At 36.4% G+C, this 19,806-nt stretch overlaps 1 long non-coding RNA gene across 3 annotated transcripts in view; it reads right to left on the reverse strand.

Moving 5' to 3' along the window:
* Positions 1-19,806, reverse strand: part of LOC145662400 (uncharacterized) — a 50,065-nt gene that overhangs the window by 17,483 nt on the left and 12,776 nt on the right. The window contains exon 1 of one of the 3 annotated variants that reach the window (XR_014127032.1): positions 2,868-3,007. The exons of the other annotated variants lie outside the window; for them this stretch is intronic. This is a non-coding gene — a long non-coding RNA (uncharacterized LOC145662400). Of the gene's footprint in view, positions 1-2,867; positions 3,008-19,806 lie in introns of those variants that run through there. 3 annotated transcript variants of the gene reach the window in all.

The following is a 19,806-nucleotide window of genomic DNA, read 5'->3' on the forward strand; positions in this document are numbered from 1 at the left end:
CACGGATATTTTACAAGAAGAGGATTTTCTCTAAATAATAATAATAATAATAATAATAATAATAATAATAATAATAATAATAATAATAATAATAATAATAATAATAATAATAATAATAATAATTTCCCTCAAGCCTTCGGCTTGTCTGCAAATTGCGAGGCACAGTGACTCGGTAGCGCCCTTACACCACAGCGCACCACAGCGGTAGAGCCCTTACCTGTGGTGCGTGAGGTCTCTGCTTCGATCCCAGGCCAAGTAAATGTATGGTGGACAACATCGTGTCAGTGGGTTATCTCAGGTATTCCTGTTTCCTTCCACACTGTCATCCACTAATTCCTCCATCATCATTCACTTGCCTTAGTCACGGGAATAAACTAAAAGATTTCATTTCAATTCATTTCGTCTGCACGCTAGCGACATTTGTTGGCATCACGTAAAAATGATAAAATCTGTTTTCAGCCTTAGAAAAAAGTAGATGTAAACAAACCCACCTGACTACCAGTGGGTCGATGACTAGTGTTTGATTGTTGGTCTCACTGCACTAATATCCTACCGCAATATAATCCCTACTAAAATAATAATTTCAAATAAAGATATCTGAATTTCTACTGCATTTTGTGATAATAAACGCAATATATATAATATTTAACAACAGATATAGCTTTATTTTAATCTCACCCGTACTTGGACATATACCGCCTTATGCAGAGTCGTTTTGCAGTATAATTAGCATCATACTAAAAGGCCTGACTACTACAGAAAACATATATTAGTAGAACTGTTTAGTATCACACTAATCATTCGTCAGAACGACTCTGCATAAGGCCCATAGTATTTACTGCGCATGCGTATGTGTTCGCGCGCCGACCCCGCTCATTTGAAATTGTAGAATGCAGAGTTTCAGGGGGACTATGAGTGACAATAATCCATTTTCGTCTCGTGTTATAAAACACAAAAGAGGACAACAGGAACAGAGGCAATCTCGTTTATATAACGATTTAAGAAAATGCATATTTCCAATATAACAGTAGTCAGTGTCAGTGCGTTAATTATTTACCAGCTAACTGTAGCCTTACACTTTGGAAATTATGCGACGACAGTGAGTAAGCAGACGATCTTGCTGTTCAAGTCTCTCGCTGCCGAAGGACTTGTGAGCCGCGGAGTAATACATTTCGCTTTGTTTACGTCTACTTTGTTCTAAGGCTGGAAAGCCTTTAGTGACAACTATTAATTACCCCGACTGAAGTATTACGAGTGGGACTTACAGATTGAGGTGTATTTGTTTCATGATAAGGATATTACGTAAATTGCTCCATGACATGCATAAGTGTACATTTTACCTTTTTATTCAGTGGATTAACTAACTAACTAACTAACTCTATGGTCTATGGAACCAGGAGGTTCAATGTCGCGTTCACAAAAGCTCTCCGTTGGCTCTGTCCTCAGCCATCTGGATCCAGTTTCTACTTTGTATTCCTTTCTGCGAGATCCATCTTAATATTGCTCTTCTTTCTGCGCTTAAGTCTTCCTAATTAACGTTTCCCAATTGCATTTCCAATCAAAACTTAGAAAGCGTTCCCCCTTTCTTCCATTCGGATTACCTGACCTGCCCACCTGAGCCTCCTAGACTTGATCACCTTAAAAATGTTTGGTAAATGGTATAAATTGTGCAGTTCCTCATTATGAAATTTCCGCCATTCTTCGTTCTCATTCCTTTTGGATCCGAATATTCGTATCAGTATTTTAGTCTCAAATATGAGGTACTAGAAGTAAATACAGAGAAAACTAAATGCATGGAAATTCATCGCGATCTTAATACTACAAATTATGGGTACGTTAAAATGTCAAACAATACTTTCGACAAATACTTTCAAATATCTAGGACTAACATTAACAGACCAAACCCATATCCACGAAGAAATTAAATGTCGAGTGAAAGCAGGACCATACAATTCCAGTGTATTTTCCAATTCCAATTGCAATTCTGTACAATGGCAGTAGCCCTATATTTTCCATTGACGTTGTACAAAAAGTGTAGAAATTTTAGAGACCGCACAAAGTTCTTCCTACTTTTATTTAGAGTATGTGGGAAGATTTCCCCACTTCGATTTCGTCACCCTTGGTAAATTTAGGTATGGAAACTTTCTGTAATGCCCCTTTCCTTGATACCCTAACCGCGAGCTTATTTTGTTGAATGGTTAGTTAAACCCTTCTCATATTGAGCATCTTTGACATGTGAAAACACATATATATTAAGAAAAAAATACTTTTTGAGTTTTTTCTTTCATTTAACATAAGTTGCGTGCCATTGTGAATAAACAAACATAAGTTATTGAACTTCAAAATCGGGAAGATTATTGACAATATCCCTGTAGTTCAACAATGATACGAGGAAAATACTCCGTATTGTTTGTAGGTCTATGTGCATACAAAATGGTGGATGGGGGCATTAAGGGGTACCAGATAAACATTATTTACGGGGGCATCTCCATGGTTGCTATAGATATTACGTCTGGTATTTAATACACTGGTTAGCTGTATTACGTATACATTTTCGTGAGCAGAGGGGGTGGGCCCCACTCTGCCCTGCTCTTCGGACGCCCATGGGGGCATTCCATACAAGTCTTTGTAAAATTCTGCGTACAGGAACATAACGAAATGTAGAAAATGCAAGAAGTCTTCTCAATATTGCTAGGCTGATTATCGCAAAATGTGCGTTACGTTAACGTAAACCGTTAAGGATTTGCCCTATGTCTACAAAATCGTGTCAACCAACTACATATAAATATATTACCATGCACGTTTTAACAAATGACTGAAACAAAACAAAAAAATATTTTTCCCCATTAACTTAAACTAAGTCTTACCACATGGTAGAATGATTTCAGTCACCAGTTGTAGTTCTGTTCTGTTCGAAGTCTGCTAAATAGAAGAAAACAATTGTTTTCTCACGACTAATGTTTCGACAGTGTTTAGTCCCGCTGTGTAACGAGACCACTAGAGAATGTATTCCTAACCGAATTAAAATTATTCACAACTTCAAAAGAAATATGCTGTCATTTAAACTTTCACTTCAACCAATTTTTCCCAACAATATAATGTTTTTATAGCCTATTAGCTCTCCCGGTAATAAAGATGAGAAAAAATGTAAAATAAATTCAAAATGAATGCCTTACCCAAGTAATCATACTTTAATCTTAGGCCACAACACACCTGAAGCGGGAGCAAATAGCTTGTTTCATCATAATTGAAGGAACAAATAGTTTTTGTTTTTGTTTTGATTACCTAATCATCGAAAGTATGATAGGCCATTTATGGTTTATTTTTATTGACTGAATTCCGATACAAAAAGATACATAAGTGAGTTTCTCTAAAGGTCTTATTCTAAAAAATAAAAAAATTTAAAAAAAGCATAGTCAACTTATTTAGTTGTATTACATTATTGAAATGGTTTAATGTCTTGTTCTTGCACTTCCACCTTATTTTTTTTTTTTTTTTTTTTTTACAGGGTTCATGGTGGCTGTGGTAGAGCATTCACGTATGATGCATGAGGTCCTTAGTTCGATCCCAGTTCGCGCAAAGTGAGCTCTCTCGTTTCTTCTCACCTTCTTCATTTCACCATTTCATTAATTACTCATCATCACCGTCTTCTTTAGCCTAGCCAGCATAATCGTGGGGTGTAACTTTAAAAGATTTCTTTTTTGACGGTTTGCGTTAGACCTCCTAGTAAATTTATCGATGTTTGACTCTAGTTTTTTCTTTTTATTTTGTGTATGTTTTGATTTATTTTGTTTAAGATTTTTTACATGTTGGTAGATGCCAATTTTAAAGGCTTTCAAGCTATGCTATCTATGTTTCCGAAGTCTTTTAGAACGTGTATGTCCGTCTGTATGTCTGTTGGCAGGTACCAGACCAAAAACGGTCAAAGATATTGAGAAGTAGTTTTTGCAATCGATTCAGCTTCCTAAGAATACCTTTAAACCTCTAATCAAACCGAAATTGGTAGAAATCAACCGTTTACGGTATTAACGTTTAACACCCTAGAACAAAACCGGTAACCGATAGTGATAAGCGGCTTTAGCAATCGATTCAGCATCTAAAGAGAACATACTATCACCACCCACAAAACTAACCGGAAGTGGTTGAAATTTACTAGAACTTCAAGATTCAATACTTATTTACCTAGCGTAAAAACAGATATCGAAAAGCTTTTTTTTTTTTTTTTTTTTTTTTTTTTTTAACATTCACCGTTCCGAGGATTAGTTTTGTCTAGACTTATTTATCTGTTCAAACTGAAGGCGGTAAAAATCTACGATTTCTAGTTACAACACTGATCGCATAATGGATAAAATGGGAATACATAGTGATAAGTACTTAAAAAATATATAGATTCAGCAAGAATATGATTAACCTCTGATTTTATTCCTTTAATGCGACTAGAAGTAATAGACATCAATTTGCACCTTTGCAGTTTCAATATTAATCTCCAAAGAACTAAAACAGTAAGCAGTGGTGCCCACACCCCTCATGTCCATGACGAACCCCCCGTCAATTGTCTATCCGTAGGTGTTCTTCCATGAAAAAAAAATTTCGATTAATTTTTACACCTCCTCAAACATATTTATATAGATTTTTACCCCCCCAAATATTTCAATGACGCAGTTTGCGTCATAGCCCCCCCTTGTGGGCACCCCTGCAGTAAGAGATAGTTTGTAATAGCTTTTTATATATATGGAGTCATAGTCCGACGAACAAGTCTTATTCCCCTATTGTAGGCAGTAGTTATAGATGTATTTACTACTTCAAGTTTGAGTAGCTATTGAATTTGCATTGTTTCGAAGTATATCGTAGGTTCACACTGAGAAACGAAACACACTTATTAAAGGGTTTCCGTCATTTCAAGAATTATCAAAACAAATTCTTGTGGAGTAACAACGTAATATAACTTTTGTTATATTTTTCGTTTACCTTGTATTAGTGATCGGAGTGAGACGGTATGCGGTGGTATCTCATACCGCCTTTGGTTTTGCTGTGATGAAGGCATACTACCTCTGTTTTTTCAGTGATCAAGACATAACATCACTGGAGAGTAGATGCTAAATATCTTTAATAAATCTATTTTTATATACAGTAATTGATGAATAGCTTTACACGTAAAAAGATTTTATTTCTTATATAGAAATAATTTCTAAGTTGAGAACACGACATTTTTGTTATTTTTCCTATCTTTTGTTGTGAAAATGAGGTGTCATCAAAGAAGTTCATCTAGTTTATATGTTGATGTGCCATATTGAATTCTTTCTTACTTATGTATGTGTGTGTGTCTTCTTGCCTTAATGCATGTAAATATTGTGTTTTGAGCATGGGCGAATTTAGGTGTTGTCTACTGTGGAGGTGGATCTTCAGGTGATCGGAATACCCCCCAGTCGAGTAAGGGGTCCGGGAGTTTTTCCCGCAGGAAGTTTTTAATATAAAAAACCCGGTTTTTGAGGATTTACGTTTATAATTCTCTGTAATACAACATAAGGGGATATTTTAAAAAACTTTTCCAGAAAGTTGTTGGCGGTGGATTAAAATTACTTCATGCCCCGCCACCGTAACTAAAGAGAAGCTCTTCAATTGTTTTCAGTCATGTAAATGGAAATGCAGTCTTTTAGGCAACATACCCTCATTGTATTTCAACATTTAGATAGCCGGTATGTCGAGTCAAAATCGTAATAAAGCATACCGCCTCTGCTTTTTTTTTTTTCACTTCGAACACTGCCTTATATTACATATCACAGCAGCACACACGGTAGGCCAATAGTCTCCAACATCTTTTTGAAAGGTGTCACACTTTACTGGACGTCCTCAACATCGCGACACAGTCGTCTTACTTTTTTACTTAATAATAATAATAATAAATTATAATAGTGCAAGACCATAAATTTTTATGAAATAGTGGGTCTATGTAGTACTCATTGCTGTAGGCGTTGAGTGTTTCAAAACTGGTTTTAGCTAATTATTAAATGTTTCGTGATTTTTTAAGTCTTAATTTCCGCGTCACCTCTATGGGACTGCGCGACACACCGGTTGGCAACCACTGTGATGAGCTCTATGTAGACTAATGGTCGAGACTTGGTTTGTTGCAGAAAAGAAAGTAGAACAATAAGTTGGGTAAATCTATTTTAAAATGTGTGTTTCGGCCAACTAATCATTTGCCGTCATTTATCCAATAGTTTCGGGTTATGTTGGCAATTGAAATGGTTGGCAAAATGGCCAATTCGAATGTAGGGCCAACGTTGACAATTGGTTAGCCTGCCGCTGTTACCACTGTTGGGTCAACTGTCTGTGTTACTAAGATAATTCCATTTTTATGTAGTTTAGAACAAGAATATCGAAAGCTAGGATTTAAGAAACTCGAGTGTCTAGGACCGGATTTACCACGAAGACCATTAAGCCCGGGTTTAAGGGCGCACGTTGGATAAAAGTTAAACAAACAGTACGAAAGAAATGGGATAATTGAATAACATCACTAGCGCTGTTCATCATTGAGGGAAGGTTAACCCAAAATATTCAGGTCCCATTCTATTACGGTTTGCGTCAATACAAGGCAAAATTTGAATTTTTCAATTTGCGATAATAGGCATGATAGTTATGATTGATTTTATTGCTAGTTTTGGGTTGCGCTACTGCGCTACACTTCTCAATTTTTGCGAAGGTTGGTGCGGAGTAATGGACCTCTTCCGTAACCGTTTGTGTTAGGGCAACGTAAAATCTACAATAGTTAGTTCGGAATAATGGACATAGCAGTTTCTTAAGTTTTCTGTGGCGTTACTCTGCAGAGTTTTTGCAAAGCCTGGTATGGCGTAAGATCCAAGGCCCTCAGTCTGATGATGTAATAGATAGCATACTTTAGATTTAAAAAAGTAAAGAAAGCGACGAGGAAGGCAATTTAATTTTATTTCAAAAGGTAATACTTAAACAAATCTGTTTTTTGACGAATGTTCTTATAGGCCTACTGTTTCATAATACAATTTCTCTTCTTTCATTTACTTTTATAATCTCAGTGTGAACAATAACAAAAGTAATGTTGCAAAAAGTTGTTTTATTTCTTGCAATCAAAATAATTTGCTTCAAAATGCTTTGCAATACAGTAGAAGCATAATTTTTAATAATCAAAGACTTATTCTTTTTGTTTTAGTGATATTTTTAGTTTTTTGAATATTCACACTATTACTGACAAAATTTCCAAACGAATTTGTTTTATTATTGCACTAGTATATGCAGTGAAAATAAAACAAAAGTAGGCCTATGCATAAAATAAGTTTCTTTTTTAAAAAAAACAAAAGAAAGAAAAAATACATTTTGTGTTTACATTTTGTACCGGTACGTCTGGGTAAGGGCGACAAACAGTTTTAGGTCTAGAGGCGCTAAAACATAAAAAAAAAATGAAATGAAATCTTTAAGTTTTACGTCCCACGTTTATGCCGGTGAGGCTAACGGAGACGGTGATGATGAGAGATGAGTGAAATGGTGGAGTGAAGAACGCGGGAGGAAAAGGGAGAACCCCGAGAAAACCCACGAGCACGGTGTTTGTCCACCAGAAAGTCCACACGGCGCGAGCTGGGATCGAACCAGGGACCCCAAGCACCGGAGGTGGCTAAAACATTAAATCCGCCCGTATGAGTATCGGGATACATGAATAAGTAGGATAAATGACATAATGTACACAGGAATTAAGTAATTATGATTTCATTTGCACACGTCAATTCTTTTTCTTTTATAAGGCTTTCAGGCTTCCTGTATTGCCGTCTGGCGATGTCTTGACGGAGTGAAAAGGGTTGAAAAGATCTTACATTAAACTTTCGGAAGGACAATAATGTATCTCAAACGTTTGGTGTATTCTAGTCTGCGACCAAATTAATAAAATCTTCGTTTATGAATCGCCTGCAATTGACACACAGATAAGATTTTTAGCTATGAAAAAAAAAATAGTTTGCGACCAACTGGTGACTGGTTCTTTGAATGAAACTTTTAATAAGTTGAAATCACTAGACCGGTTGTGAACTTCTATTGAAAAAAAAAAAAAAAAAAAAAAAACTAAATCGAAGTAAAATAACCACGCTACAAAATAGGGAAAACTCAATATTTGTGTTGAGTTTTAAAGCAATTAACAATCTTCTTTAAAAATAAATGAATAAAAAATAAAATAGAAAGGTACTTGAGGAAACTGTGCAGCTTAGGATCCCGAATGCAAAACATAGACCTTTTAAACGGGCCTTAAGGGGAAGAAAATGTGTACGTGAAGTTTCAGAAAGTTCTGACACTGAAAATGGCAACAATTATTTAGGAAACATGATTGTCATACAGTACTCTTGACAAAAGTTTAATGTTACTAGCAATTAGGGTTCGAACCTCAGTGGGAGTCTAAGTTGTAGATTCACGTCTCATATAGTCTCGGTCCTGAAAATGTTCTTTAAAAATAATATCATATCATAAATATATGCCAAAACCCACCAGGAACAAATTCAGTAAATCTTCAATATAATTTTAGGGATGGACAAGGTGTCAATCGATTGTTTACCAATGATCAAAAACGAGCATGCCTATGATTATTTCGGCAGAATCGGTAATTGTGAATGAAACATAGACTCACGACTTCCAATTGGAACACAAACAATAGTCCATGCAGCAAGGCCCGCCATACACTATAGGATAGATCCTGGGAAATCTCTTACAATTTTTCCTAAAGTCAAAATCTCAAGGTGCATGGCATCAGATCGCATGTCATTTCCTATGTTCTGAACGACCTTATGAAATTTCTCTTGTTTAGAGCTTGCTCTATTTCGGAAAGAAAATTCGTAAAAGTTCGATTTAAGTGACATCAGGTGAGAGAAAGTGAAATCAAATTTTTCTTCCCCCAGCCGAGTATGCTTTGCGAGACCTGGCACCCCTTCGGATGATGTGAAACACAAGTTTAATCATCTTCGGCGATCGTATGTGGGTGAATGAGCAAAAATACTTGATAAAATGAAGAGTGGTGCAGGGACTGAGGAGGTATGTTTTGCTAATTTCTCTTCTGAATTTTATGCTTTTACTAGAGGTGTGTAATTATTAATATAGAGCCCGGTATCAATATTAGTATGTTGTGCAGTGTTGTTAACACTATTCCCACACTACCAATTGCTTCTTCAAATGTAGCCGCTTTTTTTTTTTCCGCAATTCACCATGAATCAACATCTCGCAGCGTCATTGGGTCAGACAGGAAAAATCTTCACGTATATTGAACAAAAGATTTCCTACTTTTCCTAAGATATTTCCTAGGATTTATCTCACATGATGTATAGAAGGTCTAAGTAGAATTCTTGACAATACCACACACGAAGATCTTTGACCAAGTAATGTGTGATGACCATGTTTTCATACCGTTATTGTTACCTTGTCTTTTCTAGAAAACAATTCCCTATTTCCAATTGTTGTACGATGAAGTTTAGTGCTTCTTTTCAGCACCGAGGCTACATGAGACATGTATCTACAGTGTAAAGTGGAATCCAAACCACCGTACTCAATTCAAATTTCTAATGCTCTTCTATCGGGAATCAAACCCAGGACCACGTGCACCAAAGACGTAAGAGCTAACCACTATACCAGCGAGGAGGGCTAATTTTTAATTCAAATAGTCCTTCAATAGATTCACGATATTGGGTAAACACCGAAAGTTTCGAGACCTGTCGGAAATCAAACCCGTGAGTAGTAAGAAATGTTTCCCCTTTAACTGGAACTAGTAACTTTGTTTTCTTAAATGCAGGAAGTTCCTTCTAGAGACAAATAATTTATTTACGTAGCTTGTAATAGTCCAAACTTACTTCTGAATTTTTAAATATTAAAGAAAGAATATAAAGTAAACTAGCAAAGTAAATGGGAAGAATAAGATGCAATAAATAGGGTTTATAGTAAAACCCTAAATTTGAATATTATAGAAACTACTCTTCTTTTTTTCATTTAAGAGCGAAATTTTCGAAAATGTTGAAAATTCGATGTTCGATCGTTTTTGATGAAGAGGTTGTATACCAAATTTCCCATCTTCAGAATTCTCACATTGATCATTTACTGAATGAGAAAAAGGGAAAATTCAATATTATAAAAGACTTCCTTATTTCCCTCTTTAGGAAGAGAAGTTTCAAAAAATGATAAAGCACATATTCCCTTATTTTTAAGGGTTTATATACCGAATTTTACATCTGCAGCTTAAACGACGCAAACAACGCATTCTTTCTTCCCTTGGGAGCGGAATTTTCGAAAATTATGAAGCTCGGATTCCTTAATTTTAATTAAGAGTTTATAAAACAAAAATTTCATACCCCCAACTTAAGGGAATACTTGCACCCGATACTTTCTGAAAAGAAAGGAAAATTTAAGTGTTTTAGAAATGACCCCATTTCTTCGCCTTAGAAGGGAAATTATCAAAAAAACGTTGAAACGTGTATTTCCTATTATTTTAAATTTAGAATTTATATACCGAATTTCACACTTCCAACTTAAGCGAACTTGATACTTAGTGGAAAAAGAAAGGGAAATTTTAGTATTATAGAAATGTCCCTCTTTTCGTGCCTTAAAAGCGGAATTTTCGGAAAGTCTGAAACACGTATTTCCTTATTTTTAATTGAGAGCTTATGTACTGAATTTCACATCTTCATTTTTAATACGTGGGTAAAATTCGATCGTTCTTACTATCTCAAATCTCTATAACATATTATTATTCAAATTTTTATATATAGAACAACTGTTTACACTAAAACTAATCACATACACGTGTACATCACAATGGAACTGAATGTGCAACACTTGAATTAATTCCATATATAGCTCCAGTTGTATCTTTGGGTTAAGTGCACCTTTATATTGCAAAAATCCTTACATCCGAAATTTCTGATCATCATCGTCGTCATCATAGGCATTCTGCCATTATTGGCAGGTCACTTGCTGCAACTGAGAGGCTTCCATGCTCCACTGTCTTTAGCTAACCTCTTCGTCTTCACATACGATTTCTCTATTTTGATATCGTCCATTAATTGTAGTCTCCTTTACCCTCTCCCTCTCTTTCCTGCCATCATACCCTTCAGCACGCCCCTCGTGACACAGTTCCTTCTTTGCCAATGTCCCAACCATTTTCTGTTCCTCTTGTTAATAATGTTAGTTTCTTCCCCACCACATCATCAAACATCATCTCATTCGTTTTCCTCTTGACCCACCGAATGCTCTCCAATTTTCTCCACACCCACCTTTCTGGATAAGAAGGGGAAATTTGAGTATTATAGAAATGTCCCTCCTTCCCTTTTTTAAGAGTAGTACTTTAGAAAACTCTGAAATAAGTATTATTTTATTTTTAATGAGTAGAATGTATGCCGAGTTTTATCTCTGTAACCTCAGGGATTTATGAGTCATACAATTCTTGACTAATTACTCCGCTTAGGATACATGCTTCAATAAGATCTTCTTTATCTCTTGTGAGTAAAGTGGTAAAGTGAGTATTTTGTCCAACTTTCATATTTTTTATCTCTAACCGTATGGTCTGGGCAATGAATGATAAGTCAGTTACTTCTACACTTCTAAATAATAGTATAGATCAAAGGTTCCGAATCCCTAACAGTACAATTACATAGCAGGCATATTCCTATCATGTTCCCTCAACTACATGGGAATGTGTTCAGTATGTGCCTTATGTACCTCTGAGAGAGAAATTGCATAGATGGCAAGTGATAGTCACAGTCTATGTCCGCCCCTAGGCATATGCCTGACATGTACCTGGGTACGTTCATGTACCTGGGCTAGTATGTTCTAGTTATGTTCCCCATGTCGTAAGCGTCAATGAACCACAAAATTATTCCCCCAAAATATGTTAAATCGCCTATATGCGTAATGTATTTACATTAAGGTGAGTCTAAAAAACACTTTAAACAAGTAAAAAAAAGTACACCAGGGAGGACGCGAGCCACCAACCTTTGGATTACTAGCTGCGTGCTCTTTCAACTTGGCTACGTAGACGACGAAGAGAACATCGCTTGTAGAGGGATAAATTGTTGAGTCTTTTGAATTTGGCTAATCAGAGTGCTGTTTTAACCGTGTATATTCGACGATAACCGTTTGGGATCAGATAATATCTGCTCGCCACATAATTTTATAACAAAATGACGAGTTAGGTCATTTTATTTTATTTCATGGTTCTTCCACATTCACTTTCAAATGATCGGCAACAGTTGCCATATAATAAAGTTGATGCGTTTATTGCTTCTAGTACACAATCGCTTAGAAAAAGAAGTAACAAATGCATCAAATGTGGGATATGAATTTAGAATAGCTAAACGGCGAATGCCTAGCACATCTGATGCTGTTAGGGTATCTGAAACAATATGTACACCTTGTCTCAAAAAGGTTGAGCGCATTCTTTATTGGTGTTTTGAGGCAAAAATTTTCTAAGTCCAGCTTCGGGTATCTTCGGGAAAAAGTAAGCCAGGTTCGAACCTCCAAGCCAGCCTTTGCAATCGGGAAAAAGTTTGCAGATGTGTTTTTCTTCTTTTAAATATAATAAGACTTGTTACCTAGTGTTTAAAAAAGCAACATTGATTGAAATACTTAATGATACAATATTTCGAAACCTTTTATTAATGTGAACACATGCTTGTTTGTCATTTAGCTCTCTATACGTAATGGAACATTTAAATACGTTAAAGAATCTTTCCATATGTAAAAGAATGCTCAAAGTTAAGAAATAGAACATAATTATCGCCTGAGTACTAAAATAAAAGTCAAAGTAGAACAGAAACAGCGTTTGTAATGGATATGAATGTCATAATTATCTTGAGATCCGTTATACATCGCTAGAAGCTTAGTTCTAGAAGTCCTTGTGTTAGTTCATTGGTAAGCTGTCGGATTTCAAATCATAAGGTTCTGAGTTCGATTCTCATCTGGGTCTATACTTTTTTTAAAATTATATTTTCCGCAATGCATGAAAAATTATATAAAATAATTACATTAAAATACATAAGTTGTTTATATATAACATATTAATTGTAGAACATAATAATTGTAGAACATAGTAATTATTATGTTTAAAATATAACATCTGAGATAATTTTTACAGTAGGTCGGTATTATATATGAGAATGTTAAATACAAGTTAGGAAAATCGTTTAATAGCAATAAATAAGTTATGTAGTGTATTTATTTGCAGCTATTTGTCATACAGATTTAACTTCTCAATATTTTCATTACAGTATGTTATTTATATTCGTGAAATACAGTATATTCCTACGGATATAGAAAGTGTATAAACAGAGTATCCAAAGTCGTATCCTGCTTCAAGACACATAACTTTTCCCGATCCCCTTAACGTCACGGGAAGAAACACAAATTCTCTTTAGAACGGAATGTCGTTACTTAGAGTCTCATTCGAATACGTTGAATATGCTTTTGTGTATTCATCTCTCTCTCTCTAGCTCTCTCTCTCTCTCTTTCGCTTTGTTTATGTGTGTGTGTGTGTTGCGGAATATCCCAAGTTGAATACAGCATTTGCAAAGTATATGAGCATCATTGTCATCGAATACCAGAAATTGAAAGTCGTGTTTCTTCAGGTTGGGTTTGCGTGTTCATGTTAGCTCACTGGTAGAGTACGGACTTGCCACTGAAGAGGTCTTGAGTTCAAAACCTACAGCTAATTATCATTCTTTTGTTAGTAGGATTGCACAGAAATCGGATACAAGGAGTGGTTTACTTCTAGAAATATTTTCAGAAGCGTTTAGGTAGCCCTGAAAAGGGCTGTTTTCGGGAGTTAAGGCGGGGATATTAATATTGTGTCCAAGACCCTTCTGAATTTATTACACGCTCCATTCTTCTGGGCATGGAATCTATTACATGGGTGACAAATCTATCTCCTTCCCCTACTCCAGCCATGCTTCGGAAGCAAGATGCCACAGGTCATCCTGAGTTCTTGGTGGATCTGCCTCAGGCCAACTTTCCCTTAGAGTACGTTTCACTTCTGCCCACATATTTTCCATGAGATTGAGGTCTGCTCCACGAGGCGGCCAGTCGATTAAATCAATCTCAGGGTGCCCTGCGAACCATTTCTGAACCACACGGGAAGTATGTATTGGCGACTGGTATTGCTGGAACTGAATTACACCATCAGGCTGAAATACTCGTACAGATGGCACCATGATATTACTGATAATGTCTAAGTACTGAGCATTGTCCAGATGTCCTTCAATTCTATGAAGCTGTCCTGCTCCGCGACTGGAAATCCAACCCCAACATAAAATAGATACATGGCCACTGCGATTGCAAGCAGCCACATATCCATGGTCATATCGGGTGCCTCTCGGACGATACACAAAACGGCGTCCCTCCTTTGATGTTGTAAATATGGATTCATCTGAGAAAACTACGTTTTCCCAATTGAGACCCACATTCGCCTGTGCAAACGCGAGACGGTAAATTTTGTGGTCGTCTGAGAGTTTTTCTTTCACGGCAGCAACACAGCCACGTAACCAGAAGCCTTCGCAGAGCTGTATGCTTACTACCAGGAAAGAGAGAAGCTTCCCTTAGCTGTCTAGACTTCCTTAGTGGGTCTAACCGGGCTTCGTTTACTAATCTCGCATCTTGGGCTTCGGTTGACACATGCAGACGACCAGGAGATCGTAAATTACCAGTCTGACCTGTAGCACCATATTTCCGAATCCATCGCCTTCCTGTAGAGGCCGGGACACCTACTCGCTGCTAGCTGCAGTTGCAGAATAACCTTCCAACTCCCATAAAGTAATTACTGCTGTACGTCTATCCATAGTTACCAATGTTCTGAGCTGTGAGAAGGAAGCAATAGGTAAAAGGTAGTACCTGACGTGTGATTGGTTACTTGCACGACACGCCTATTGTGGGGAACAGCGTTGCCAGATCTAGCATAATGATGCTAGATCTAGCATAATTTGCATGTCTCTAGCATCTAGCATCTTGCTTTTAGCATCCTGCCCAAATCTAGCACAATTTCAGCAACTTATCAAAAAGCCATAAAACCTGGAGATGAGAAAGAAGTTGGTCGTGGGAAGAAAAAGAACGGCAGAAATGTATCCTCTTCCATTGATTCATACACTCGGTAAACCATACAGGCAGTCTTATTTTCCGAAGTAAGTTCGGAACGGCTTTTTTTTTTTTTTTTTTTTTTTTTTTTTTTTTTGTGGCTCCACCCAGGGTTTTCTAATCCTTTAACTCCGAGGCATGGGCGGAGCTATGGGGGCCATTCTCCCCCCAACTTTTTGACAACTTCACCATCTTTATTTCTGACTTCATGATCATATTTATTCCTGAAATGACAGCTCCGAGACCGACCAAAAATCTGCCCCCCCCCCCCAGCAGACGATTCCCAACTCCGCTTATGCTGCGAAGTAATTTTCTTTCAAAATATGTAAACAAAAACTTTGCATTCATTTATACGATATATACGCCATTGAGTCTGGCAACGACTGCAGTAATTTAGTTGAGTTAAAATTTTGGTGCGTGAAGTATTGAGTTCTATCCATGCATTCTTGCTCTCTGTGTATTTTAAGTTACGTTATCGTATCTCAACTTCGTTTTTTTTTTTTTTTTAACTCCTGAATTAGTAATTATGAGGTTCTAGCATAATTTGACCGAATCTAGCATAAGTTCGATCAGGTTTTGGAATAATTCCGAGCTGTGAGTCTGGCAACGCTGGTGGCGAACGACTTGGTCAATGACTCGCGAAAGAAATCTGAAAATGGTGCGCCATAATAATAATATTAAGAACAGTTTTTATAAAGGAATATTAATACATACGAAAAGCTGTTTAAAGAATGAATTGTTATACTGACTTTACACGTATAAAAACATATACCATATACCAAACAGATTGAGCGATATGATGATAGCTGTTTTGAGACGAACACTTTCGAAGTCCAACTTCGGGTATCTTCGGAAAACAGTAAACTAAAGCTGCTGGTTCGAACCTCCAAAGCCAACCTTAGTAATGGGGAAAAGATGTACAGATATGTTTTTCCTTCTGTTAAATATAATAAGACATGTTGAAATGGTATTAAGTGTAGAAAAAAAGTAAAGTTGATTGAAATACTTAATGATACAATATTTCGAGACTATGTATTCACACTCTCGTTTCGTCATTGTGATTTCCATACGGAAAAGAGCATTTACGTATGAGCTCAGTTATATTTCAGAAGCAGCTTCCGAAAAGCGGTCATGTTAGCTCAGTGGTACACCACCGAGCGTTTAAATCGTGAGTTCGATACCCGTTCAGGTGAGATTCTTTTATGACATTCTACTTTCCTCAATGCATGAAAATTATGTAAAATAGTTACATTACAATTCATCAGTTGTATATATATTTTCATATCATCAGTTGTATATATGAGTTGAATATATATATTCATATCATCAGTTGTATATATCAGTTGAATATATATATTCATATCATTTCACGACATAAGTAATTCTTATCTTTAAAATATAACATCTGAAGTATTCACAGAACGTCGGTGTGTTATATGTGAATATTGAATACAAATTTAAAAAATCGTGTAATAGCAATAAATAAGTTATGTAATGTATTTATTTGCAGCTACTTTCATCGCAGATAACTTCTCAATATTCGCATTACAGCATTTAGGTAGAGCATATCGAAAATCGGATCGTGGTTCAAGACAAAAAACTAGCTAGCCCCAAACTTTCACGTAAGAAATTCACGAATCGCAAAAGTAAAGTGAAGAGATTGAGAGCGGTAATTCCTTAATCGCTCTCTCTCAACTCTCTCTTATCTGCATTTATACATATAAAAGTGTATGTATGTATGTTCCATCATAACTCATGTATGCCTAGAGCAGGGTTTCTCAACCTGGGAGTCGCGGCCCCTAGGGGATCGCGAAGATAGGCAGGAGAGATAAATATAATTAGAATATAATACCAGAAATTATTTTTAAATATTATTTTTAATTTTGTTCTGATAGGCATACTTTTATTTTTATACACACTGTAAAGAACAATAAAAAATAAGTCTACTGAACATTTTCAAAGGGTGTAGAATTCGTGTTACTATTCGGTTCAAAGTCTTTTGTCGTCGCGAATTCTGTCGAGAAATTTGAAGCTTAAAATATACAAAACGATAATCATGCCTGTTGTTCTGTATGGTTGCGAACCATAGTCGCTTACTCTGAGGGAAGAACATAGACTGAAAGTATTTGAGAACAAGATCCTTAGACGAATATTCGGATCCAAGAGGAACGGGAATGGGGAATGGCGGAAACTTCATAACGAGGAACTACATAATTTATACGGTTACCCAACATTGTTAGGGTCGTCAAGTCTAGAGGCTTAGGTGGGCAGGTCATGTAGCTAGAATGGAAGAAAGTAGAAACGCTTTCAAAGTCTTGACTGGAAGACCAAACGGAAAACGACCATTAGGAAGACCTAGGCGCAGATGGGAGGACAATATTAAGATGGATCTCGCTGAGATAAGAATACAAAGTACAAACTGGATCCAATTGGCTAAGGATAGAAGTCAGTGGAGAGCTTTTGTGAACGGGGCATTGAACCTCCGGGTTCCATAGGCCATAGAGTTAGTTAGTTAGTAGAGTTGTTTAAAAATGAATTTAAATCAAAGAGGTATGATATAAAACTAATGAGAACTGTATATAGAAATACTAGAAAAATACACATGAAACAAAACCTGCACATTGAAATACAATTAAAATTAAAACCTAATGAGATACCTAAGCATGGTATAATTTCACTAGTGCAGCAATGCCCGGTTCAATCTTCATGACGAACATTATCAAGCCATTTTCAACTGATAAGCGATTTCTTATCTTTGTTTTAATGTTTACCATAAAAAAAACACACTTTCGCACAAGTACGATATAGCAAATGGAATTATTACTTTTAAAGCAGCAATCACCAGACCAGGATATTCTTCTCTCCTCATCAGGCAGGACTTGTCCAAGTCTTCGTTACAGAAAACCAGTTGCAAAGACTTGTCGCATGATCATTCATTATTTGGTCAAGAATTTGTGGGCTTAGATCGGATACGTTAATGGCCTCTTCAATGAAGGAGTTTAACATCCATCTTGAAACAGCACCTTCGTCGTTGGGAATATAGATATTACAGTTACTGTATCCACTGTCAGTGCCGGGCGCCGAAAAACGGGGCCACACATTTCGGAGGAAGTGTGTTACTCATGTTAGGAAAGTGCATGTGCACATGTGTAAAATAGAAGGAAAAACGTAATAAAATGTGCTCAAAATTAAGGAAAGGTAGGGTTTATTTTGAAAATGTTATTGAGCTTCGTGCCAACCATGGTGGCGCTTCGTAGCTAGTCTGTCGACGTCACTCATATATACGGTGACATCGTACTATACTCTCGCCCCGGGCAATGATTTTCCATGGCACTGTTCACTATAAACAAAAAAATGGATTCTACTATTATAGAAATAGGTATGTTAAAAATCCCACACAAGCTTATTATAAAACAAATTATAAAAGAGTCGCTGGCAAGAGCGTGTGATAAAAGGGGATCGTGATAGGAATTGGATTGAGAAGCACTGGCCTAGAGTAATTTTAACCACATTTCTTATAGTTTCAAAAAGAGTGCTGTCGGGTTACCTATGGTGAATGGGAGGGGGATACATATAAAAGATTGCTAGAAAATGATCGATATTAGATTCATAGTTTTCGGGGTCGCTTAGATAAATAGTGAGACTTTCAATTTCGCTTAACTACGATTAAGCTCTCATTAGTGGGGATGGGCACGAACGACTTTTCTTTGAAACTCGACTCGACTCGAAACAGACATCTTTGAGGTCTACTCTTGGACTCGGCAAGAAAAATATCTTCCAACTCGACTCGGATTAGAGTCAAGTCGAACCAAAACGAGCCAAATCCTGTGTGTAGTCCTACCTAGACAATACATAGACAATAATTATTCTATCATCAATTATACTACTGTTACTACAAATAATAATAATAATAATAATAATAATAATAATAATAATAATAATAATAATAATAATAATAATAATAATAATAATAATAATAATAATTATTATTATTATTATTATTATTATTATTATTATTATGACAACACCGTGTACAAACATGAACGATAGATGGTTAGTAAAGGAATACTAAAAGCTAGTTGACTGCCGACGTCGGTAGTCATGAAGTCTACAAGGCAAGGACATCGTTCATTACCCTAAGCTGTAAGTGTCGGTGGACTACAGATGGTCAACTATTAACCTCTCGCCAGAAATTGGTGGCCCCGCAGCGACGATCCGTGATGGTCCAAGTTCCATTTTGAAAACTTTACTACCAGCGGCAGAGACGCGATGAAACGCCAACGAACCACAAAATTACTCTCCCAAAATATGTTAAAATGCCTATATGTGTGATTTGTTTATATTTAGGTGAATCAATAAAACACAAAACAAATACCCCGGGGTGGACGCGAACTATCAATATTACGATTAGTAGACACGCGTTCTTCTGACTTCCCCAAGGAAACGATCATAAAAAGCTTGGTTATTGAAGGATAAATCATTGACGTCTTAATTTAGCCAATCAGACAAACCCCTACATCTCGAGTTCTAGGAGATGATACCGTGAACCGTTTCAGATTTATTGCTTTCTGGTGAAGTACTATCCATGCGCAAAATTTGAGCATAATAGCCGACATGCATCTTTGGTGCCTCTTATCTTTAGTACAATTTTAACCAGAGATGGTGTGGGTCAATGAAAATTTGATCCACGACCCA

The sequence above is a fragment of the Thermobia domestica genome, chromosome 10 (assembly GCF_964235325.1).
Source record: "Thermobia domestica chromosome 10, izTheDome1.hap1.1, whole genome shotgun sequence".
Taxonomy (NCBI): domain Eukaryota; kingdom Metazoa; phylum Arthropoda; class Insecta; order Zygentoma; family Lepismatidae; genus Thermobia; species Thermobia domestica.